At 41.8% G+C, this 24,783-nt stretch overlaps 2 protein-coding genes across 4 annotated transcripts in view; one reads left to right on the top strand and one right to left on the bottom strand.

Moving 5' to 3' along the window:
- Window positions 1-1,930, bottom strand: part of TMEM266 (transmembrane protein 266) — a 129,126-nt gene extending 127,196 nt beyond the window's left edge. The window contains exon 1 of the mRNA XM_025208393.1: window positions 1,767-1,930. The gene's annotated coding sequence lies outside the window, so the exon portion shown is untranslated. The remainder of the gene's footprint in view (window positions 1-1,766) is intronic.
- NRG4 (neuregulin 4) overlaps window positions 1-24,783 on the top strand; it is a 103,396-nt gene that overhangs the window by 17,877 nt on the left and 60,736 nt on the right. The window lies entirely within an intron of this gene.

The following is a 24,783-nucleotide window of genomic DNA, read 5'->3' as shown; positions in this document are numbered from 1 at the left end:
GGTCCCATGCTGACCTGTACTTCACACGGAGACACGGGTCTATGCAGGTCCCAACATGGAGGCATGGGTTGCTAGGAATTCTGCAAAACAGGTTGGAGTGGGAGCTACTACAGGTCTCATGCTGACCTGCGCCTCCGCGTGAAGCAGAGTGAAGCAGGTTGATTCAGAATGGAGGCATGGGGCACCAGGGATTCCGTGGGTCCCATGCCTCCATGTAGGGACCCACAAAGACTTTCACCATGTACCAAGATGTGCCCATGGAGATCCCAGGTTGGGTCCCTGTTAGTGGGGAAAGCTGGGCAGGTACTCCAAGAGCTTCAGGGACCCAGTGCTGCACACAAATTCCCAGGGTGCCCAGGATCAGACCCCTCTAGCCCCCAGAACACCTGCCTGGGGCAGCTGGGGAATGCAGGCAGCTTTGGGGTGCTTGTGCTTTTCTGCCGCAGAACAAATAGACATCCTGGGAATTCTTGATACTATACTATTTTACATTACTTTTTTGTTGCAGCCACTGATCTGGTGCAGCAAAGGGTAGGGAGATCTATTTGCTCACCATTTGTACCACCAAAAAAAATTGTCAGGAATCATCTACTTCTACTCTTAGTTCCTTCTGTAAGATGCGGATAACAGCAGCTCCCTACGTCACAGGGGTGTTATGAGAATAAACTGATTTAAGATGATGAGGCACTTATTACTGTGTCAATGGGGGTCATATTATCTAAACAAATTAATCCACCCATGCTCATGTAATGTCTAATCCAGGTGGTATTTAAAGAACTGCAGGAGGCTAGCAGTTTGTCTAAGGTCCTGATATCACTAATACCAGTGCAACTGAACTAGCACCAGCAATGTTGAAAAATGTTTGTAGACAAAATCCCCATTTCAACATCTCCAATAATTTTTAAATACACTTTTGAGTATATATTCCCTCCAAATATCAAACAGAAATGCAATGAATGCACAATGGAAAATGACAGACTAGAGAAAATATGAACATAAATAAATGTATGGCTATATATAATCTTGTATTCATATTTTAACTTGAAGACCACAATCTAAATACAGGACTGGTATTATTTATAGAGGGATAAAATAAGTCAAGGAAAGAGACTAGGGATAAAAATTATTCTACTTTATTATTTGAGAGACAGGAAACAAACAGCTAGCAATAACTGAATCAGACTGTGGCTGGTTTTGTCTAGGTGTACAAGACATGAGGAGAACTTACAAGGAGTTCTCCGCACCCTATACTCATCTATACTTGTGGCAGTCAGAAACCAAGAGCCCGCTCTGCCTTTATTAAAGATATATACTGTAATTGTATTTTATAGCACTTACACCAAATGCTGAAGTTTATCTTGAAAAAAGTAATGTTTTGGACCAGTCTGTGACAAACTTCATTACACTGGAACTAGGCTTCAGGAAATGTACCACCAATCGTAACTGAAAAGACCTCATCTGATTCAATGTTTTAGCTTAATTAATCAAATAAACCCTTTAGAGACCCTTTAGAGAACTACTTGGAGAACTTCATGAACTATAAAAACAAACCATGCCCACAACAAAATTAACTCCACCCTCAAAAGTTGTAGTGTAGTTGTACTCAAGAGCCCTCCCCTGGCACACTAGGGGCATTCTCCCTATCTTCATACCCTGCAACCTTAATGACTCTGATTACTGCCACTGATGTGATGAACCACTGCATTTGCCACCCCATCCCAATGCCTCGGGGAACTGTGACTTCCTGTGTGTTATTTTAACCGTACCTTTAATGCCTTAAGTTCATAGATAGTAAGGCTGGAAGGGACCTCAGAAGATCATCGGATCCAGCCCTCTGCACCAGGCAGGAAAGACAGCTGGGGTTAGGTGACCCCAGCAAGGTGACTGTCTAGTCTCCTCTATGAGTTCCTCAGTTCAATGAGTTCCTAAGACACTGGTCACGTAAAAAGGATGTTTTCAATCAACAATCATGCAGAGAATCTATACCTGTGATGCACATAAAAGACTGAAACATTATGGGGATAAGCAACATAAAAATAAATTGTTGTATATTTTTCACACAGTTCTTTATATCCTTGAAATACAGATATTACCCCTACCTTGAAACTTAGCTGTGATTACTATACATACTACACAGAACTTAATATTGGTGTTTATTTACAACTAACTATTAACATTAGAACAACTTTATGAGCCTATCATACTTATTCACATTTTTAAATGAAAAAAATTCAAAGGGAATGTTAAAAAAAACCCTCACACATGTGAGAGGCAGGAAGTTAGGTTTGTATCAGCAGTTGTGTTGAAAACACATTTAAATCAAACCAAAATAGTATCAGAAAGTCTGGAAACACATAGTTAGGATTTTAACATCAACACTGAATGTGTCCCCCCTCAAACCAACTACCATCTGCCAACTAGCTTGCAGCTACAAACCACAGATCTTATACTCCCAAAGAAACTACATATTGGCTTGAAACTGTACATATCCACTAATTAGAATCTAGACCCAAGACCACAGAGCAAATCGGTGCCAGAGTCAGAATTAGAATTCTTATGTTTCTGGCTCCCAGCCCAGTGTTCAATCTGCTGGTCCATACTGCTTCTCAAGAGAAAGCAAAACCCAGTCTAAGAATATTCCACTCCTTGCTCATGGTATATACAAAATCTACCACTCATCAAAAAATAAATGTTATTTTGTTTTAAAGGCTTGTTTTAATTAGAAACACAAGAGAAAGCCAAAAAATCTATAGTGTCTTCAAATAAAATGAGAAAAATTGCAAGTAACTCTCGGAGCAGTACTAGCAAGACACTCCTAAATTGAGGGACCAGCCATAGCTTTAAGTTCTACCTAGTGATCATTTTTGTTCTTTACAGTTCGTGAGATACTGTTCCTGCAAAAAAAACCCACAAACACAAATCCCATGTAATTCCTATGACACTTTACCCTCAACATAGTTAAACTCAGACATGATTTTAGCATCCAACTGATCTTTTGAGATGGATGTTCTGTATCATTTGAAAATTAAAAAAGAAACGAAAAAGAAATCCCACAAACAAAAACTGGGAAACCAGACTTCCACATAATATAAAGCATTTGTTTTCAGTGCCAGGCTTTCAAAGGCTTCAGCTGCTAAGATCACGACAGAATTAGGCAAAAGTACAACAGGAAACAAAGTGATACGATTTTTAAGATCTCAGAAGCCATCGACCTGACACATTATTAGGCATACAGTACTTAAAAAACATGATAAGTAATTTACTGATCGTTTTTTGAAGTGATTAGAAATTCCCCCAAAGAACTCAAAACCTAATTTTAGATGAAAACAACAGGAAAATCACATGGTTATTTAGTTTTGAGTGTGTTTACATTTTGGCAATTCTTTTAAACTAATATGAAGTCACACTTTTTGTATGTGAGACTGAAGATGTGGGTTTTCAGAAAGAAGGTGGAGGAGGAACGATCGGTGGTAAAAAAGGGCCTGGGCCCTTTCTCTTTGTGACCAAAACATTTTCCAAGATTTGATCTTGCATCAAAGACACAATTTTTGCTGACAAATATATGTTTTTAAATGAGCATGAACTCTCTTTAGCAGTTTGAGAAAGAAGACATATGCACAAAACAGAATAATTTCCAAGGGAAATGCAGTGGGGCTATCGTAAGGGAACATGCATCCTGAGGAAAGGAAGAAAACAGTTGTAAAAGGTCTGGGAAGATGTTCTATTAACACAAAATGGCTCAGTACTACCAAAACCAGCAGAAAACACTGGTCCTTATAAAAGAATTACAATCATTTGACCTCTGATGAGACTGAGTGAGTTGGAACAGTTAATGCCAAATCTACCGGCATAAATTTACAATGAATTTGACCATTTGGCTTGTATGTAGAGCATGTTTCTAAGGGTGCATACAGAAATTTGGGGAAGTTAGAGGGAGATTAGATCAAGTTAAATATGGCCACCAGATCTAAGGTAACATGGGATGAAGGGGGCTAGCAGGGATGGGGCTTGGGGGGAAGCAGGCTCCAGGGGAGAATTGCGGGAGGGAAATCAGGGGGCAGGCAGGGTCCATGGGGGAGATCGAAGAGGCAAGCAGGCCCATGGGAGGGATTGGGCTCAGCTGAGGGGGGTTGGTGGGGTCTGACATGATCAAGGGGTCTAGTGGGGTCCACCAAGGGGCTTGAGAGGCTCTCTTTCCAGGGCTGGGACTAGCAGCTGGGCTTTCCTAGCCCTGTGGCTATGCTGGGAACTGTACAGAAGTTCAGGAGAGTTAGATGGATCTAAAAATGGCAAACCCAGTCCAAGTTTAACTACCTCAGAGGCAGGGTTAACTTAGATCAGATCGACAATTTTTAGACTGATCCAACTGCATTGAACTTCTGTACAGTTTGCACTTTGATCAACCTAACTAAGTATCTCAGGACTCAGACAGAAGTGACAATTTTCATCCGATCTGGGCACAGAAAGCCATAACCAAACACAAGTGCATGGCTGTAGACAGCTTCAAAAAATGGCCAACTGGATGAAAACCTGCCTCCTCATTGCATGGGGAATCAGATGAACACACAGAACATTTTCTTAATTTCTGCCTTAACTGCCTGCCTGCCAGCCTTGAGCTGTTTTCAAAATGGAAGGGGGGGGGGGGGTAAGGGACCAGAGGGAGTTGGTGTGGGGGGTTTTCAGCCCCCACTGTAGGGTGGGGCAGGCATATTGGAGCCCCTTCCCAAGGTGGGGGGGCTCCAATTCACCCATCCAGCGTTGGTTAGGGAACCCCTAGAACTGAGCTCCCTCTGCTCTCTTTCTCCCCTCCCATTCTGAAACAGGGTAGGCAGAGAGAGAGGAGGGGCTGTTGCTAGCAGAAACTGGCTACAGGTGCCAGACAGCAGCTAGATTCCCCTCCCCTCTACAACCAACAGTGAACTTCATTGCAACTCAGAATGTTTTCTGCAAAGCATTCTCAGTTACAGTGGGGAGCTGCATTTCTGTCTGCACCCTGAGTGTAAGGTCCACACCTGGGTGAACTAATTTAGATTGGGTGGATATTTTCAATGTGATCTAACTTCCTGGAATGTCTGCATGCACCCTAAGGCAGCGGTTCCCAATCTCTGACAGATTGTGCACTACCCATTTAAAATGATACAACCTTAAGTACCACCAGCAAATTTTTGTCATATAAAGTAATTATAATAAATCTGTGAACTCTGACAGGCTGTCTGTTTACCACTGGTGGTACACATACCACAGATTGGGAACCGCTGCCCTAAGGGATCTGGGGTCAGCTCTTTCTACCCTAAGCTGTGGCATGCCTTCTTCCAAAAAGTCCCAAGGAACCCCTGTGTTGATTTTGGCATACTGCAACCATGTTACTTAAGCTGCTTTTGCCCATAAATTGTTTGCCTCATGTTGTATGTTCCAGCAAGAACCTCCCTTTCTTTTGCACAGAGGGTATAATATAGGCCATAAAATAGGAGTAGTTACAGATATATATCCTTCCCTTTCTTTTTTAATTTGATTTCTGTTTTACTGGAGGAAAAGAAATGGTCCAAAATGACAATATTGTATGTTCAAGGCCAATGACTTATGTTCAGGATTAGAAAGAAACAGGATGAATTAGCTTATGCTGACCACCATGTTGCTGCACCTAGACAGCTATCAGTTCTTGAGCTGGATAGTTTTAAAACTAGCTCAAGTACATCTGTATTTATACTGTACAGTACAGTCTGACTTTAAATATAAGACCATTTTGCCCAGAAAGTGAAATAGAGCAACTGACTACAGATTCAGCAAATGACAGGAGTACTACAAGTATTTAAAAATATAGTCACTGGCTGACATACCAAGAAACAAACCAAAAAAGTCCAAGAGATGGATTCTGTACTCCAGATGTTCTCAGAATATGCTCTATGGACAACTCATAGATTTTACAGAATGGGCTAGTCGCACAATTTTAGCTCCTTTATGATTCCTCCCCACCCATACTAAATTATATTCAAAAGCTAAACTCTTATTTTATGTGCATGTGTGCACATATGCACACACACACATAGTGTACTTTCATAAGACTACCGTATTTACTTGAATCCAAGATACCTTCCCCCTCCCCCCAATCAGCATGGGAATAAGAAAGCTTTATCTTGGAGTACTGGCTTGAGGCAGGCAGTAGCTCAGCTTTGGGCCAGAATGGCTTGTTTTGTAGGAGAGGGGGCACACAGCTAGGGGAGTGAGGGAGAGCAGACTATGTGGTGGGGTGGGGAAACCTACAGCCTTCCTCCTGCAGCCCCTGGCCCCTATGCCTGTGCCTGCTCCCCCTCCCTGCCAACCTCTGGGCCCCTTGTGCCTGCCCCACTGTCTACTTATTCCAGTCCCTCCAGGCTTGACCCGGGCCAGCTGGGAGCTACGGGGGAAGGGGAGGAGGCTGAGCTGAGGCCAGGCCAGGGACACACTGCTGCTGACTGCCCAAGAAAAGCAGAGCCGCAGCAGAAAGTAAGGGGAAGGGATGGGGGGGGGCAGGCTGCAGGGGCACAGGCAAAGGCACAGGGGAGCCAGTGGTGGAGGTCTGGCCCCTCACCCTCTGCCACTGCTTTCCCCACCATATTAGTGGGGAAAGTAAATTTAAGATGCTCTTCCACTAATTAGATTCTAGACATGGAAAATTATAACAAAATTATAAATTTTCCATATGTAGAATCTAGTTACTGGGGGTGCCATTTTAAATTTGTCGGCTTGGATTTCAGTAAATACAGTACTTCTCTACCTAATTAAGTACTCTGATTACTGCAAAGATGGTTTGCAATCATAATGAAGAGAAAATATAAGGGTCACATGCTGAATCTGATAATCTGTATATATCGTTTTATTTTTCATGGTGACTAGCAAATTCCTTCTTTCCTCTTTTCAGACCCTTGAGCCCACCTCTAAATACCTTTCTTCAACACAGCCCATCTGCTCTGAATTCCATGGTACATACAGGAGTCTACAGGAAAAAAGCTTTATTTCTGTCAAAGTCAGCTGGGCTGATCTATCCCCTGTATTAGTTGTTTCTGCACAGGGGATCAAAAAACCAATTTGGACTCAAGAGTTTTCCTTTGGGAGATCATTCTGCCACCTGAGTCTGCTCCATTTTTTGTTTCTCTGCTACTGGAAGCAGAGAACTTTTGCCCTTGGTCTCATGTGTCTCATTTCTCCCTGATGCATTCCCAGGGTTGTCTGAATACACCAGTACATAAGTTGCCTTCTGTTCTTTTCCCAAGTCCAGAAAAAAGCAGATGAACTCCCCCTGTATTTAGCAGTTTTTGATTTTTCTTCTGAACAAGTTATATTATAGTGTTTAGTCTTGCTTCTTCTCCTCAGCCTAGGAGATCTGCCAGGATGGCTGATCCAGAACAAGTAAATCCTTCAGCTACAGGTTCTCCCTTCAACAAAAGGCCACTACTGTGACAAGGCCAGTCATTCTCTGGTTGTAACAATTTTTGATTCATGTCACAGTACATGGTCTGTGTATTCGCAGTTTTTTTGAGCGAGCATGAACATGGTCTGACCCATGTGACCGAATCTAGTCTGGGTGTTTAACAGTCTTGTGCTCCGACATACTAGAACAGTCACTTTCACATTGAATTCTGCTGTAATGTACCTTTACTTGTACCCTTCCAGTGACACCCACTCATTGCTCCTAAAGGGGATATCTGGGAGAGCAGTGCAAGAGTGATTTTCTTAATTCACCATTAGTTCCACTAGCTGAAAGGTTTCTGAGAAGCTAGATAGCACTCTCTTTGTTCCCATTTCTGATCTGGCTTTTGGCAGCTATATAGGTAGGACAGATTCCTTTATGATAAATGTTACAATCATCACCATCTCCTTGGGGGAGGGGGAGTACTGATCCCAACTCAAATGGATATATAGCTTGCACTGTAAATGTAACTCCTCTAGTGCAAGACCGAGATATTTGGTGGTTTTAGAATATATTGGGCTAATTTAATCAGCTGGACCTCATGCTGGAAAGCCAGACTGAGGCTGGGTTTTTTTTAAAGGAAAAAACCCTCTTTCAGTTGCACCATCCCAGTGTTTCTTCTTTAATGCCTATGTAATAGGGGAAAAGAAAATTAGTTGCCTAACTTTTAAGCAGGGTGAATCTAGAGAAAAGAGATTGAATCAGAAAAGAGATGTCCCTTCCCCTCCATAGCCTCTTTTGCGGGTTTGTGACTGTCTCTGCAACCCAGACACCTAGAACCGTTGCCAGCGAATCCCAGAACTGCCATATTCTGTCATACTTGTAGAAATGTTCAGTCACTGGTGATGGTAATTTATTTTTCAAAAGCAGCTTCATTTGAGGATTTCAAAGCACTTTATAAGCACAAGAATTAAACTTCTAACACTCAAGTGAGGTAGGTGTTATTTCCATGTATGGATGAGGAAAGTGAGGTACAGAGAAATCAAGTGATATGCCTACAGTCAAACAGGAAGCCTTTGGTAGAAACAGAAATATAATTCAGATCTCTGAATCCCACTCCTGTGCTTTAAACACAGGCTTTTCTTCTTCCGGTTTGGGAAGCAGAATATCATAGATGTTTCCAAAAATCACTGCTTTTCCTTCATTTTCCTTTCAGTTTGAGTAAAGAAAGGGCTCCTATAGTCCTAAATATACATGCAATGAAAGTGAATAAACTGAAATACCTTGAACATTCTTGAAACTGCCAGTGGCCCACAAAGTGGAAGTGTAACATGTATAGGACAATATGCACTACCTTTACTGCTATAAAATTGCGCTGAACACAACTTGATACAGCTCTTACATCAACAGAAAATCAAGAGATTCTGCACGGAAACATTTCAAACTTATGTTCTAATGAAAATGTTGTGGTTACCTGCATAAAAGAGACCAAGCATTAAATGCATAATTAAGCTGTTGCATAACTTCTGAACATCTTTAACATGTCATTTCAGAATGTGGATACTCTGACCCACAGCTACCTACAGTTTATAATTAAAGGTTTCAGATGCACTGTTTTCTCCTGCCAAATGCTGTTCCTGCAATATGCTTGACACAACAGTCTATTTCAGCCGGTGAACTGCTTTGTTAAACTGTTTTAGTGAAACTATTGTATAGCAAGATCATATGTGCTTCCAGAAAAGCAGTTCCTACTACATCATCTATTTCTCTTCAGTACCAAATCCTTCATTATCAAAAGCAGTATTCTAAATACTGGCTATTTTTCCTCATTTTCTTTTTAAAAAAATGTAATCAATCACTACATATGAGACTATGACTTCATTGTTCTATGTAGTGTTCGAAGCTGAAGAGAGGATGGTGCCTCAAAAAGTGTACATACACTTTAGTCAGCAGAAACAGAGCTATATAGATCAAGTGTGCCAATTTAAGGAGCGAATCAAGAGGCATAATTTACAAAGTACATTACTGTAAGCGTTTCAAAACATCCACCATAGACATCCAGGCAGTTCCCTCATATTGAGAGCAAAGCTGAACAATGGGAGACGGTTGACTGTGGCTGTACCAACATGTCTCTGTATTCCTGCCAACTAAAAGTGTGTATCTACTTTTTTGAGACACCCCATATTAAAAGGCAAAAACCCCTTAAAATGAATTTTAGAAGCTGTAAAAGGGCCCATGTGATGGAAGGTTCTGCTGTAGGGTGTTCATTGGTCCTTATTTTATACCAGACCATTCTGTTTCTAAACCCTTTTGTCCTGTCTGTTTTTAAATGAGAACTGGACAGCAAAAAGTCCCGTTTTTCAGTTCACTGGTGGAAATACACGTCAATCATTTGTCCTCGTGATTCTATTGGCTGTGCCTAGAGGTAGAGCAGTGAAAGCCAGGAGGAGCAGGGTTCCCAGCCAGGGAGGGAGTTAAAGAGGTGCCCTTTTTGTGGTGAACCTGCCCTGTGCTGCTGATTGGCTGAGGAGGCCCCAGTCCCACCCCTCACTGCTGATTGGCTGAGGGGGCCCACCTTGTGTCAGTGGCCACTCGATTCTGCTAAGTGAAGTCTTCTATTTATCTATAAAAGAGTTAATAATGTAAATACAAATTTCCAAGTCAGTGTCCCTCAATGATTCCACCCAGATCCAGAGGAATTCCTTTAAGTGCAAGAACGTGCCTCACTCTGTTTATGACCCACTCAATCTATGTTCTCTTTACTGGGGCGGCTTGCAAGTATGTCACTTAAGATTTTGGGGAGAAAGATGTGGATTCCTGCTTATCTGAACATGAACTGGTGTTAACAACATCTACAAAACAGCCAGATATGTATTTAATCACTACCATCCTTATCCTTTTATTTTTTAATCTGTCAGTTGAAGAGATACTTGATCCTTCTTCTGTTCTGTTAACTGTATCCAGTGTTTTCATATTTTCTGTCAGGTGGCAGCTATCTGTTTTGCTCTCTATCCCCCAATTCCAAGAAAGTAAACTCATTTTAGAATCAAACAGGTGCTTCAAAAGCAATAAATCCCATACCAAATGAAATATGGTACCTTCAATGGATCAAGTGAAAGAGAAGCTTTTAAAATATTTTGCAACTGGTCAGTATTGCAACTCATTTTTCAAAAACCTGTAAGACTTCTTAAACCCTGGTGACTTCTGTGGAAGAATGAAGAGAATTGCTCTTCCTTCTCCAGGCTTCATGAACATTTCCAAAAAGGAATTCTTTTCAATTACACATCAAAATTATTACCTTCTGCTGTGTCTCTTGATGAGAAAGTGGTGCAAACTCCTAAGGCAGCAGACTGGGGCATCTGCTAAAGCAGAGGTGTCAAACTCACCCTGGTCTCCAGGCTAGATCTGAACTGCAGGGGCTCCTCCCAGGCTGGCTCCATAAGGCTGACAGCAACTGAAGCGGAGTTGCATTTGGACAGCAGGGTGGGGAAGACAGTGATAGAGGGCTCCATTCAGGGAGCAGCATGGGTCCAAGGCTGGATGTCAGTGCTGGTCCAAGGTCAGGCAGCAGTGTGGGGCTGCATTTGGGTGGCAGTGCCAGGCAGCAGGGCAGAGCTTCAGGTGGGTGGGTGTGTGGAGCCAAGGGCATGTGATGGCATAGGGCTTTTAGGCAATGGTGCAGAATTCTGGCCAAGCAGCAGCAGGGGGCTGTGTTGGGACTGCAACAGTGGGGAGATGCTTTCAGGCAGCAGCACAGGTCCTAAGGCATGCAGTAACATGGAACTGTGTTTGGGAAGCAGCCCAGAGCAGGAGGGCTGCCCATGATGACCATGTCATCAAAATCCAGAAACCTTGAATTCTGTGGCAGGCCACACTCCCTGCACCTCCTGGTAGCCCACCAGACTACCAGCGGGCCACATGGAATGTTTGGCCACATGGGCCAAGCACAACCCATGGACCATATGTTTGACACTCCTGTGCAAATGTATCCACCACGGCTATGGCTCTTTATTCCTAAGCATGCAGCAGAATTACTTCTACAGTATGTTAACAGATGCAGGAAAATGGATGCTATTTTTACACATCATCTAAGCCAGTGATTCTCAACCAGCGTAACATGGTGCAAATGTAATTCACAAGATAAAACCAGAAATTTCAAATAGGAATCCATAGTGCTAAAAACATCTTGACCTGTTGTGGTCTGAGTTCTTTGCAACAGAAGAACTGGTCTATTATTTTTCTGTAGTCGAAACAAAGTGAACACTAGAAGATGAAATTTTCTAAGAAGTGCCTTTAGTCTAAAAGGGTTGAGAATCACTGATCTAAACTCTTAACTTCCATGAGTATTAGGCTTATGAAGCAAATGTGATAGTCTGACCTTGATTTCCAGATCATAATCATTGTCCTATTGGTAATTTTATTTTCAAAAGAAACAGATTTCTAAAAGGATGTCAGCTTATTTTTTACTGGAAATCAGAAGCGTTGAAAGCAGTTTGGGGGCCCTGGGCAGCAGCAGAAGCCAGGGCAGCAGAGACTGCTGGGTCAGTGGCAGCCACCACCATTATTGAACCTCCTTAAAAATTCAGTGCCTCGGACTAGTGCCCCCTATCATTCACTCCTACTTATGCCATGCTGGAAATGGTATATGGGGAGCCAAATTTCTGAAAGCATTCATGAATTTGAGTATATCATAATTATACCTGCCATTGATTAGTGTTTCAGAAATTCCTAAATACTTAAATAAATTTAAAATTATTGCGAAAGGAAAAGACTGTGACATAAGTCACACAGAGTATTATATAGGTTTAAAAATAATAAAATTGGTAAGGAAAATTTTCTGTTCTCCATTTAATGTTATAGGGTAAACACAATTTTCTTATCTTTTACACTGTAGAACAATCAGGATTTCACTGAGCCTTGTCAGAAGGCTACTCATAAGGGTCAATTCAACCCTGAATACTGCAAGGCACAGCTCTGTAGGGATTTGTCAAGTCCCACTGTGCCCAGACAACTTTGGATGGGCTTGGCGAGAAATTCTACTGCTTTGAATACAACTCAAAACTGTCATGAAACTCAATAAAATCCATTAAGCAACATTTTTCCCAAACACTCATTGATATCCCCAGAGGTAGTCTACTCTCTGACACCTGGGACAGGGTTTTCTTTTTAATAGAAAATAGTTATGATGTGTCAGTTTATTAATTCTGAAGGGATGCTATCAATTTAGTTTAGGCCTCAAATTCAAGTTTTCTTTAAAAAAACAACCCACCAACCAACCAACCTTAACATAAACACTTTTCTGATTTTTTCCTACAATTAAGTTTTACTTTGATACAAAACATTCCCCTATGCTCTTTAGAATTCAACCTTGCAAAAAAACCCTATATATACCAGCACACGAGAACTAGAAAGGGAAAATGACAAGACCATTTTCACTATTAAAAGTAGAGTGCAAAGAACTTTAGGAACACAATAAGTCTAAAGTCTAGCCAACTTAAAAATATGACTGTAGTATAAGTATTGCGGTCGTACTTGTATATAATTGCGGATGAGGGCCCTACTGCCCTAGGCAATGTACAAGCACATAATGAAAAAATGGTTTCTGCTCCAAATAATGAGTTAGGTAATATCAGGTAATAAACCTACCTACAAAATCCCTTATTGATATTTTGGCTTTCATAGGATCATAGAGAAGTAGGGCTAGAAGGGACCTCCAGAAGTCACGTAGTCCAACCCCCTGCCTGAGGTAGGATCATCCCCATCCAAACCATCCTACACAATCCATAATCTAAATTCTACACAACAAAGACCTAACACCTTAACCTGCCACAGGTAAATCAGGGAATCATGGAAGTCAATGTCCTGCTTCTATAAAACATTGTTCATAAAAGCTCAAGAGGCCCCAGGTAGTGGGCTATGCCCCCTGCTACAGAAGAAGGCACAAGCTCCCACAGTTCATACCCATCTGACCGTGGGGTAAAATTTCTTCCTGACCACAAATATGGTGATTGGCCTAACTCCGAGTGGAGGGGGCATGACTCTTTAGCCAGGAACTTCCAGCTTGGGTACCAGCAGGAGAACAGGCAAAGTCCAGTCAAAGTCCCCAGCCTTGGCTGTAGCCCACAACCAATGCCTCTGGGGGAGGCTTAAAAACACCCTGACACATGTAGCAGAAAGGGGCAACAGGGGCAACGATCAAAGCCCAGAAGCATGGGAAATACTCATGGTGCAACATAGGCATAGCTATACCTAGATCATCCATAACAAGTGGCTGTCCAGCCTCTTCCTGAACACTTCCAGTGACAGAGTCCACAACTTCCCTAGGCAGTCTATTCCATTGTCTCACTGTTCTAACAGTGAAGAAGTTTTCAGGATATCCAATCTAAAATTTACTTTCCTGCAATTTCAAGCCACTGGTCTGCATCCTCCTCTCTGCAGCAAGAGAGAAAATGTGCTTCCCCTCTTCTTTATGACAGTTATTTGAATATTTGAAGACTGCTATCATGTCCCCTCTTAAGTGCCTTTGCCACATGCTGCACAGACCCAGCTCCTTCAGCCTCTCCTCATATGACTTGCTTTCCAAGCCCTTTATCATCTTTGTTGCCCACCTCTGAACCTTCTCCAACTTCTCCACATCCTTTTTAAAATGTGGAGCCCAGAACTGCACACAATACTCCAAATGAGACCTAACCAGTGCAAGTAGAGAGGCACTATCACCTCCTGTTTGTTGTACCTAATGCTTCTATTGATGCATCCCAAAACTGCATTTGTCTTCTGTACGGCTGTACCTAATGCTTCTAATGATGCATCCCAAAACCACATTTGCCTTTTGTATGGCTGCATCACACTGCAGACTCATATTAAGTCTGCAATCTTCCAAGACTCCCAAATCCTTTTCTATAGTGCTGCAATCCAGCCAGGTATGTATGACCCATTTTAAATTTGTGTTTTTGATTTTTTCTCCTGAGGTATAGCGCCTTGCATTTGTCCACGCTGAACTTCATCCTGTTAGCTCTAGCCCAACTTTCTAAGATTCTTGTGAATTGTGTATGCATCCTCCATGTCCACAGTCCTTCCCAGTCTTGTGTCATCTGTCAACTTACTCAAAAAGCTCTCTATGCCACCATCCAAATAGTTAAAAAAGACATTGAACAGCACCAAGCCCAGGGCAGACCCCTAGGGGACTCCACTCGAAACCTCCTGCCATTCTGACATGGACCTGTTAATAATTACCCTTTGCTTGCAGCTATTGAGCCTGTTATCTATCCACATTGTAGTAGTTTTATGTAGCCCACATTTTTCCAATTTGTTTATGAGAAGATCATGCGGGACCTTGGAATCACTTTAAACCAACAAAATACATGACAAAAGGGAAGCTAAACTTCAGTTCTAATAATCTGAAGCCAAATTATGGGAAAGAAATCTATGCAGACATTTACACTCATGTTGTCCTACAAAGGATGATGGGTTTTCATTTCAGCAGCAGAACCTTTATATATAAATAACAAGATAATTACTATTATGTTAATTTAAACTACATATAGCAATTCTGGATTAACACACAGAGAAATAAGAATTTAAATAGTATTTGTTTAAAATTTGTAGATACAACAATAATACTAGAAACAATTTAGGATTTTTAGTTTTGCACTTAATCAGAAAAACCCAAAACACCACAATATAGGTTTGTGCTATGAAGCAAAAACACAGTCTAAATTACAAATTAGACGTAATTAGTAATATTACAATATTATCTGCCTATCTAGGGTACTTCTTAGTACTTGTCACCACACACATTAATCTAACTAAATTATTTTAGACTGTAAACCCACTGCAGCAAACCTTGTCTTTTATTTACATTTACCCAGTATGCAGCACAATAAGAACCCAATTTCTTTGCCTTTCAGCATTACTGAATTACCATAATATAGATGCTTAGTAGTTTGGTAAATACACAAAGAGAGGTCTGTTTTACTTATTCTCTGCTTACATCTAATTTACAGAAAAGAATAAATCCTTAAGAACCAACTGAAGTTGATGAAAATTTTTTCCTGTATAAGAAATACAGGATAAGGCCAAATTTTCTTGCAAAATGATTGTGTTATGATTGTGCGCTATGTGCATATATAGTAACCAGATGGATGATACAGTCCGAATGGCTCCCCTTTCCTGTCAGGTAGGGAGGTGAGCGAAGATGAACTGAAAAAAGAGAGGGAACAGACTGGAGAGAGAGATGCCTCAACTAGGTGGCTACACAACTCCCTTGCTCCACTCATAGCTTGGGATATGCAGCTCAGGAAAGGGAGAACAATGACTGGGATGGAGCTAGAGAGCAGCTACTCTCCTCAACATAATCCTCACTTGGCAAGCACATGTTTTTGAAAATAACCAGTGCTACACATAGCAGCATTACATTCCTGAGAAAGTTCGAATTAACACTGAACAAGTGGAGATAATAAAGCCAATGACATCATACTTGCTGAGCTCAGACAAGGGAGTTGAGAAAGACAACACTTTATAGGAACTGCTTCTTGTGAGTCTGAAGTTTTCTTTCCCTGTGGATCACTAAGCTCCAAGAGGTCTAGAGACAGCATCCACTCCACGGATGCCTCTGAATTTCTTCTGCCCAAAGGAACTGTATCACAAACTCTTCAGTGAATCTTGGAGCTTCCCAAGTTCAGCGTCATACTCTAGCTGGAGGTGTTAATATGCCCATGACCTGTAATGACTACAAGGAGTACATGCCCTTTTGAAATATTCCTAAATACAGTACATTTAAAAGTTAACCCTTCCTATTTATCTACTTTACTGATTGCTTTTCCTGCTCAAATATCCTCTTGCTTAAGAAAGAAATTCAGTAAATATTCAAGTTATTTGGGGTGGCAGCTGACAAGGGAAGTAAGGGTAGAAAAAACTGATGAATACTTAGAAGTGCATATTTTAAAGGATCTTTTTATTTTTGGATCAACTGCGTAAGTGAACATGTGCATCTTGACCCATCTCACATTTCAGTTAAAAAAAGTTGTTGTCTACCAAACCTACTAATTTTACCTTTCCATATAAGAATGTGATAATTTATTAGAAGTAGCCTGTAAAATCCAATAGACTATTAGATACTGAGTAAATTCATGGACTGTTTGGTAGCTGATGTACATCATATACCCAGTGCTTGTACCTTGGTAGTTTGGTAATGTAAACTTTTATAGCTGAAAGATTCAGTTAACTAAACAAGTTTTTAGAATTCAGTTTCTGCAGTCAGAAGCCTTCATGCTAAAAATGTAAAGCAGTACAGCATAGTGGCATAGTTTAGATGACGAATTTCCCAGCAGAAATGATTTGGTGGACTTAGATAAATGAACAACACAAGATGAAATCCTAGCCTTACTAAAGCCAATGGTAAAACTCACACCAATTTGGATAAGATCAGGATTTAGTCTGATGTTTGCAAATTCTCATTTTTATTTCTGGAGGAAGCTGGCAGCAATCTCTACATTTAGGTGACTAACAATTTCCATTATAAAATGTTTGTAACATTTTTTTTTGAGAAGCTCTCTTGCTTGGAGAGTCTTCTTTTTTGAGAAGCTTTGTTTGCAGAAGACCTATAAAGTGCTCTCAAGTGGCAGAAGTTCTCTGTCCCATGACATTCCATTCAGGTTTAGCTGAAATATAAACTGTTGACATTTCTTTTACTTGCATTTCTCAGAAGCTATTTGGTCCTGTCAGTTTAACTAAGTGTGGACATTCCAAGACCAGGCTTGTGCCACTGTCTAAGCAGAAGCAAACACTGCCTGCCACTACAGTGGGAGACAAAGTTTATTGGGGGTGGGAGGATAGAGTCTGGCTCCTCTCAGTCACTCCAATGGACGAAGCAAATAGCCCCAGGATTCCATCCCTACTTTTTCAGGTAACATATGGCACAGGAGCCCCCTCAACTTTGGGAGAGGAAAGAGAGAAAGAGATGGGTTGGGCCCCAGTTTTCTCACTTGTACTCTCAGCACTTGACCCCTGTGGACCATCTCTACTTTTGTAATTAATTCTGTACCTTTATGCTGTTGGTTTAAATGCTGCTTATGATATGTATACCTAACACCTCTATAAAATAACTGAAAATTTTACATGTTTTTATTTTTGAAAAATAATTAAGAAATTCCATACATAAATTATGTTATTTAGGTTGAAAAGTCAAGCTCTTGAAAGGGAGGAAGTCCCAGATTTCAGACTGCCTTGGAATCCTTAAATCTGTACTACAATATAGTCTTTTAATTATGAGGTAGCATGGGCAATCTTAAATCTGGCAGTCCCTGGCACTAATTTTGCAACCTTCAAACTTTTGCTTCAAATCTAGGTTCATCTTTGCAGCCTAAATAAAGTTTTCTTAACATAAACTTAAACATAGCTTTATTTAACTGCAGCAGATGTACGAGGCACTTTATAGAGCAAGAAAAACATGGTGCCTGTCCTGAAAAGCTTACAATCTAGTCTGATCAAAGTAGCACAGAACTCTGGAGGAGATAAAAAGGAAGTGGAACAGAAGAAGAAATTCTTACAGTGAAAACAGTGTGGTTTTGAATGAACCAATAAATAGATACTTCATTTTCTAATGTTTAGTTAATAATACTCTAGGAATCAAATCACTTACATATACTTTCCAACTTTTTAAAACAACTTCTGGCATTAGTTATGTTCCCATAACACCCATGACTTTGCTAGGATTATATGGGTGTAACTGAGGGCTGATTTTCACCCTACAAATAAATTAAAAGTTAAACTTTAATACATTATTCTCACCAAACCAAATCCAAGCCCAGCATATATCTTAAGCAACAAAATCTACAGCAGAGGTTCCAGCCTCTAAAGCCGATTTACCAGGCATGCAAGACTCCTAAAGGGACCAGGACTTTGGGGGTGGGGCCTGCCTTCAAATTCCCAAACAGAGAGCCTCAGCCAGTGGGTATGTGGATCAGCGATGAGCAGTGGCTGTATTAATCCCTACCCCCCTGCTTGCCCTGAGGTTGCCACCGTGAGGAGCCCCACAGTCCAGATCCATCCAGCAGTGCAACTGAGTTTGACACTCCAGTCTATAGAAACAGAAACTGGGAAGAACTGCTCCCATTGTTTCTAAGGCAGCTTCAAGCCCCTCCCCCGCGCATCTTGTAAACAATGCACAGTGGAACAGTGTTGGTTCTGTCCTAGGCAAGTGTTTCTGCAGCCAATATGTGTGGGGTAAGTTTTGCCCAATGGTAACAAGTAAGGATTTTTCACTTTAAAAAAATAATACAGTTGAACTTCTCCAAGATAAATTATGAAGTTAAACTGAACTGTCCGCCTAAAAGGATTAGTCAATTCTAAACTTTTTTTGTGACAACCAAATAAAAAAACCCAAACTTTTTATATGTGGACTGAGAGTCTGCTTCTACTTCTGCTCCCTCTCCCTCTGGAATTAATGGAAGTCTTGCCATTTATTTCAAAAGGAGTAGGCTCTCAATCTGAGATCTAGGGGGGGAAATATTAAGGTCCCCCTTTTACATATGCATGAATCAAAATGGAACTTAGTTGACACTTTTGAGGTTAATACACGAGGCAGAAAATACTCTGGCACACTTTCTTAAGACTATATGAGCTCTGCATTGTTAACAAAGATAATACTTTTGGTCCAGAAAGTACCCCAACTATCCAAGAGGCTGATGGGTTGGGTAAAGAAATAGCATCCTTACATAACACCCAGTGTGTTACTTTTGAAGACAGGCATGAGTAATTCTAGTAAGGAGTGTTTTAACTATGTAAGGCAATTAAAAGTAATACTTGTTCTGCTTTCAAGTATGGCAGGTTATGTAAACAGATGTAAATATTGGCCACATAGCTTTAGCTACCTAGCAAAGAGGCCAGCTGTGCTAACAACGCAATCTAACTCCTCCTGCATGTGATGTGGAGATACCAAAACCATGCCCTTCACTGTACTTGAGATGTGCTACTTTCACCATTCTGTGAAAGTAGCAAATCTCCTTCTGTGAAAGTACATCTCCTTGGGGCAGTACTACTGCATAGCACAAGGGCAGAGTCCTACATTACACCATACTTTTATAGACAGACCAGCAGAAAGAAAACAAATATCCTGCTCTCAGCCAACCAGGGTGCAGTAAAAATGCATTGGTTCTAGCAGCAAAAATATCAAGGGAGCACAAAAACCAATATGGCAGTTAGTACTGACCTACATGCATATACATAGCTGCAGTGTGCCTCTACAAGGCAATCAATCCTGTGGTGAAAACAGTAGGACTGTGCAAAGCTTTGGTCCCTGATTCGGCAGAGATTTGGTCTGATTTGGTGGCTGAATCTCCAAATCGGAATAGAATCAGGAGACCCTTTAATCTCTCTGAATCAAATCGGAACCCTCCAAATTGATTTGGAAAGATTCAGAGATTAGGACATAGAGATAGCTTTAAATGTTTTTTCTACATACCACTAGGTAGCAGGCGACTTGTGAATGCTGTGATGCTGGGGCGCATGAAGTGTCCCACAGGAGCACAGGGGCACCCCAGTGCACTCGGCAGCAGACCCGGAAGTGGACCAGAAGTACTTCCAGTTCACTCCACCAGGGAGCGTGCGGGCCCCCTCCCGCACCCTGCCAGCTTGGTGACTGGTGCTTCCTGGGTCTGAGGGCGGCATCTGGGGTCCCCCTGTGGCTGATTACCAAGCCGAGAGAGCACTGGGGGAAGGGGGGGAGAGGTGGCACACTTCCTGGCAGACCCAGAAGTGGACCGGAAGTACTTCTAGTCCACTTCTGGGTTTGCTGCTGAGCATGTGGAGGGTCCCTCTGCACTCCTGTGGGACGCTCCATCTGTGCCAGATCACAGCAATCACAAGCTTCACCTGCTACCTCAAGGTATGTAGAAAAAGCTTTTAAAGCTGTGCCTATGTCCGGATTGCTGATTCTCCAAATCGGCATCAAATCTTCAGATTTGGATTCGGACAAATCAAATCAGGGACAGTGATCCGAATTAATGAATCCAATCACTGACCCTGTTTCAAGCCGAATCTGAATCAAATAGGGCCTGCTTTGCATACCCCTAGAAAACAGTTATGGTGATAACAGAAATGCCTGCATGCTGCCTCCTGCGCAGGGTCCAAAATATTTTTTAGTCTCAGACTAACATGGCTAACTACCTCTCTTTCACAGGCTCAGATATTTTAACTGAATTTTAGATTCTTACTTGTACAGACACTCAGCATGTACAGACAGACATTTGCTCTCCCAGGACAAACTCTCCTAGGAGTGATTTTACCCTGGCTGTTCTCAGGTTACTTTTCTCCTTGAGTGGCCATTTTTATGCTGGGAGAAAAAGCCTGAAGATCTGTACACTTGTGGTTTCTCCTAGGAGAGCAGCAACTCTCGCAGGAGAAACTGAATGTCTGTACGAGGTCACTAAGTGTAGATACAAGCAGGCTAGCTCAAGGGGAGAAAGAACCCTGCTTTGCTGAGCTTTGTAATTTTCTGTCTGACCCCTTTTGAATTGGCAAGAATAAGGTCGACAAATAGCCTGTTATTCAAGGTCTAAGGTTGGGATACCTGCTCACACTTTAAATTTATACCTTTTGCCTAAAACTGAATTTGTAGTAGAAGTTGATCAGGCTAGCATCATATACTTTCTTGTCTAACGTAGCCCCTTTTGCCCTCCATGCAGAAAGTCATAACACACTGAGCATGGGGGATAAGAAACCAATTGTGCAACTAAAAAAATAATATGAACATTAATTTGCATTTGTCTAGAAACATACTGAAATCAGTGTGCATATATCCTTCCTCATGAATGCGGTCACTCTACTCCCCTGGTGCCCAACCTTTTCAGAATCAAAGCACCCTTCTACCAGTTTTTTTTTAATACAGCAGCACCCTCAGTTGAAAACGATTGTTGGTGCTGCCTCAGCTTACTTCAATGCTTCTCAAATGAGGTCTCAAAACTGCCTTCCATGTCTGCTGCACAGCTAAACTGGGAAGGGCACATATGTACACTCCTCCTGCATTAGGCCTCTCTGATAAATCTCAAGCAGGCAGGAGAGCTGGCTCATGCTCCAGACTTTCCTAGTCCAATCCTGCACAGGGTCTCCCAGAAACACAGGTGTGTGGGACAGCTAGAACTGTCCTGCATACCTCTGTTTCTGAGAGATGTGTTCAAAGCAGGAGGCCAGATGGGGAAAGGCTACAGCTTGTGCCAGCTCTACTGGCTGTTTTAGGGTTATCAGAAAGCCCTAATGCCTGAGGAGCATGCAAACGTGCCACAGCCTCGTGTACAGGACAGTTTTACCTAGCTGCTGCCATGACAGCGCCACCTGCATTGTGGCAACCTGGCTGAGAACTGCTGCTCTACTCCCTGAACTAGGTCTATAGTCAATTCTTTGATCATAAGCCCAATCCACATACAGTGTGTCATAAACAGCACATATTAGTTTCCTATTCAGCAAGTTCTATGAAAGAGAGAAGCACTTCCTTCCTTTTCTATATGAATTTTACCTGTCTCATAACAGTTCTCAAGGTAACAATTACTTCCACACAAAAAAGTATCTGTTATATTAGAATCAGTATCCTCTCACATAGGAAAAGCAGATTCTTTGCATCATTACCATACAACTGTAGTCTAATAGGTATGGAATATCTTTACCATGGCTATACTATTAATAAACTATTTACAGGTGCTCTAACAGGTCTGTTCTATAGGGACTTGTAGTATCCGTCCAGTACCAGTAGTCCAATATGGGCACATGGGCCGGAATGAAATCCAAACCAATACAGAAAGTACAAACTTTAAAATATATATAGAAAACTTACTCTTCTTGATTTAAGCCACATTTAAGAAACAAAATCTTGCCAATACTAACTATTTACTATGAATTAAAAAAAAAGTTTCCGGTTTAAATGGCAATCTATCTCATTATATCAGGTGTATGCTAGATTAAATACACAATGCATCTTTGTACATATAGTTAATATATAAATAGATAGCTCTATCATGTACATGGAAACACACACACACACACACACACACACACACACACACACTTACGTGTTACATTTAAACCATTTTGCACCTAGAGCCACATATGGCTTAAGGAGCACGAAGTCAAATGTCATATTCAGTCAAATCCATGACAGAAGAAACAAACTTAAATCATAGTGAACATTTCATAATTTGTATATACGGACAGCAAGGTAACAAACTTAATAGTGATGACTCTTAATGTATGATTTTCACTACGTTATCAGGGCATGTTGTATCATTTTATTATAGCACACGACCCTCCAATGTTTAGTGATTTCAGTCCTGCCCATGTGCATAGCAGTTGTGTTTTGTTAATTCTGCTCTAGATTATGGGGACAAACAGAAAATTCTCTAACCAGAAATAGTCCCTATGGATTTGGCCTTCAAATCTATCGGTGCTCTTTTTGCTGTGGTAAGCTATCATGCTTATATAGGTCAGAACATTGCTAGCAAGAGTTACAATATAATTTAATAGATTTACAGCATTTAGAAAAAAGCATGATTTTTTAAGAGGCATTATCCAGAAAATAGATGGATTTTAGGGGGGTAAAGTCTGACATGAATCCCCACAGATTCCTGGGACTGATTATATTTATGTGTGGATAATAATATGGCATGCAGTGGCTTCTGAGGTTGCTCTATGTGGTCAAGATTTGTAAAGGTGTATTAGCCTTAGTCATGCACCTTTTAATGTTTTGCTAACAATTTCTTTCCTCATGAAAGACCCATTAATATAGGTCAGTAAGCCAGAACTAAGCAATGATAGAAAACAATGCTCCAGTTTAATAGTTACTGATAAACAACAGAATTGGGAAATTCATTCACTCTGTTCCCATCCAAGAACTGAATCAAAGCCTAAGTCAATGGGTGTAGCCTTCCTCAATTCTTTGAACAACCCTAATCCACTGAAAACTTAAAATATTTGGTTTAGCTTTTTTCTTTAACAATGGCAGAAGCAATGACGCTCAAAATAGCTTCCAAAGTTATAACCGCGTCTCAAGTACAAGTTATTTACCATGTAAGACTATCTTATTCTTTAAGATTTCAGAGTCTATTTTCCCTTTTGGGGCTTTGTTAATAAACTTAAAATTGCACTTAGTTGAAATAAAGAACAGAGACAGTAATGATCTAAGTAAGGATGTGAATTATGGACAATTACAAAAAGTACATAATGGTACATGAAATGACAAACAGTACATATAATGCAAACACATGCTTTGTACAGAACCTACAGCATGCCTGATGCATTGAGGTGTACCCACATACTGTATTGCAAAGGCCCATAGCCCATCTCTTATTTAGGCGGCAGGTACCACATTGTCGCATGGACCCCAGGGCATGTCTTCAACATTGCAGAAAGAGGATCAACTGCTACATAATTTGTTACAGAAAGTCAATAGCATGTTAGTTTGTTTGGGGTTCTTTTTGCAGGGGTGGTTGTATTTTGATTATGGGCAAGGAAGGTGGCGTGATTGCAATGCGCCCTGCTACAGAAATCCTGATGGAGGGAAAGAAGCGTTCTCCTATGCAGTGTGCCTTTGCATACCCCAATTAGGTTCTGTGAGGTGGGTGTCTGATGGATATCCTTGCCCTCTGCTACTCCAACTTTATCAGCAGTTATATGAGGATGGCTAGGAGAGAAATATTTGTAAACCTCTTTTTGCTCTCTCTTGCTAAAGCACCCAGCAGTGTGCAGTCCTGATCCATTACTAGGGTTCCCAGGTGCTACAATAATTCAAATTTAACAAGAACAACTAACATATGGGAATGAACAACAGGGGGATGTCCTGATGTCTGCAACAGGGAACCCCGCACTGCTCACTAAAGGGAGATGAAGCCAGGATCCCAGCCCCCTGCTACGGGTGCCACAGCCTGCGATATGGAGAGGGAAAACGGTGCCAAACTGCTCCCTACCCCAGCAAGCTCCCAGCTGGCTCCGTGGGGATCGCGATGGGTGCTGTCCAGTGCTGGAACAGCGCCTTACCTGCCGGGCGTGTGGGAGAAGGGAGACTTCCCTGCCTTCGGCCCCTCAGAGAACTGAATGTGGGAATGTCTCTGCCTTTACGACTATAGACTTGCACGAAGGATGCCCTGCCCTGCCACGCCACGCCACAGAGACCCCAACGGCCGCCCCATAGGCGATGCTCTGCTCCCCCCAGCATCCGTCCTCTGGGGGCCCTCCTGCTCCCCGCGCTATGGCCCCGGCGCCCCTCGCACAGGGGATGGATGCCCCGCTCCCCACAGCGCCCCGTACGAAGGGGTGCCCCGCTCCGCTGCAGGGACACGCGCCGCCCGCGCCACAGGGCCAGGCGCTGCCCAGCACGCGGGGTGCCCGCTCCGTGCCCAGGCGCACAGGCCGGA

Source organism: Alligator sinensis, unplaced genomic scaffold (genome assembly GCF_000455745.1).
Source record: "Alligator sinensis unplaced genomic scaffold, ASM45574v1 scaffold954_1, whole genome shotgun sequence".
Classification (NCBI taxonomy): Eukaryota; Metazoa; Chordata; order Crocodylia; family Alligatoridae; genus Alligator; species Alligator sinensis.
This window is presented reverse-complemented; position numbering and strand designations above follow the sequence as displayed.